Here is a 2172-nt window from a genome sequence, read left to right as displayed (position 1 = left end):
GTTTGCTTTGTTGCCTTTGTTTTTGATGTCCCATCCAAGAATTCATTGCCAAATCCAGTGTCGTGGAGACTAACCTTGTTTTCCTCTAAGAGTTTTATAATTTTTCACTCTTAATTTTAGTATAGTTTTTAAAATTTAGATCTTTGAACCATGCAAATTAATGATAATTTAACTACATTTTGGGGGTGTTTGATTTCAGTATCCCTTGTAGCCCAGACTGACCTCAAACTTAACAGTTAGTTGAGACTAGTCTTGAATACCTAATCTTCCTTCATCCAACTCCCTGTTTTCAGACAAAAATTTAAAAAAAAAAGAGAGAGAGAGTGTCTCACTGTACAGCCTTGGCTGTCCTGGAACTCACTATGTACAACATATTTGCCTGCCTCTGTCTCTAAATACTGAGATTGAAGGCATGTATCACCACTCCTAGCCAAAAACTAACTTTAAAAAATTACATTTATGCCCGGCGGTAGTGGTGAACGCCTTTAATCCCAGCACTTGGGAGGCAGAGCCAAGAGGATCTCTGAGTTCGAGGCGAGCCTGGGTTACAGAGTGAGTCCCAGGAATGCCACAAAGCTACACAGTGAAACCTTGTGAAAAACCAAAAGGAAAAAAGAAAAAAAAAATCTGAGTTCAATTTTCTATGGGAAATGTTTTAGAGGAACTGGATTTATTTTCAGTATTTAATCAGATGAGTTTAAATAACTGTTAGTCTCTCGGTCACTGGCTGTGCTTCCTCCATGTGATTTGTCTGAATTGTTTCCCCCATTAGGAAATGACAAAAGAAGTCAGGCACAGTGACACACACATGGAGTCCCAATTTCCCAAACGGAAGAACCAGGGTCACTTGAGCCCAGGAATTCAAAGCCAATCTGGAGAAAACAGACCTCAAACAGAGAAGGGGGAAGTAGGAATCCCTTCAGGGGGATTAAATGACCTATTCAAACATACTAAACGCGGTACTGGCAGAAGGAAAGACGTGAATGAGCAGAACAGAGTAAACTCATATATGGTCAGACTGTCGATATTAATGTAGTGCTGGGCATCACACCCAGGGCTGAACCATGTTAGGCAAGTGCTGTACCACTGAGCTACACCCCACGTTCTGGTTTACTGACTTAAAATGTTTTTTTCTTTAAAATTTGTGTATGTGCATGTGAAGGTCTGAAGACAACTCTTAGGGGTCATTTTCTCCGGCCTCCTTATTGTATCTTGAACTCAAACTCTGGCCGTTGTCAGACTCCTCTGTCTACAGAGACAAGGCTGCCAAAGCTGTTCAAAGGGGAGAGGACGGCCTGATAAACAAATACTGTGAGAGCCGGCTTTGGTGGTTCAGGCCTGGACTCTCAGCATTTAAGAAATGAAGATGGGGGGGTGGGGGTGGGGTGCACAGACCTTTAATCCCAGCACTCAGGAGGCAGAGGCAGGTGGATCTCTGGTCTACATAGTGAGTTTCAGGACATCCAGGGCTACACAAACCCTGTCTCGAACAAACAAAAAAAAAAAAAACAAAAAAAAAGGAAAGAAAAGAAAACAAATGGAGATGGGAACGTCAGGAGTTCAAGGTCTTCCTCCGCTGCATATTGAGTTTGATGCCAGCCTAGACGGCATAAGACCTCTCTCAAAACAAGACAAATAATAGTATTGGGAAACTGGAGATTCACAAGCATAAAAATGAAGTTAAAGCTGGAAATGGTGGCACAACAGTAGACACCAGAAGTAATTTCTCTTACCTAACTGCATTTTGATGTCTCTTAGCTAACCGATATCCACTCCCCCCACCTTTCCCAGAAGAATTTCCATTCTTTTAAAAAAAAAAAAAGTAAATCTTAATAAAATAAAATAAATTTTTGTAGTGCATTTTTGGGGGGATGTAGTGAGGAACGGCCACAAAGTATTTATTAAGTACTTATTGTGCGAGTGTTAAGTCTTTAAGACATATCAGTGAACAGAGGCGTCAGAGGCCTAGCCCTAAGCCTAGGCAAACTTGTATAAATATGGTGGATATACCATACATACGTACAGTACTGTACGAAAACAGCGACCAAGAGTGTCAAGTATCAAAATTAAATAAAGTGGCCACAAAGGTTTCTCCGGGGCCAGAATGAACAGAATTCTACGCGAAGGAGCGTCGAGTGCGAATATTGCAGATTTCTGCGTAAAGGGCACCGC

The sequence above is a fragment of the Peromyscus maniculatus genome, chromosome 6 (genome assembly GCF_049852395.1).
Source record: "Peromyscus maniculatus bairdii isolate BWxNUB_F1_BW_parent chromosome 6, HU_Pman_BW_mat_3.1, whole genome shotgun sequence".
In the NCBI taxonomy this organism is placed as follows: domain Eukaryota; kingdom Metazoa; phylum Chordata; class Mammalia; order Rodentia; family Cricetidae; genus Peromyscus; species Peromyscus maniculatus.
Note: the sequence above shows the minus strand (reverse complement) of the source record.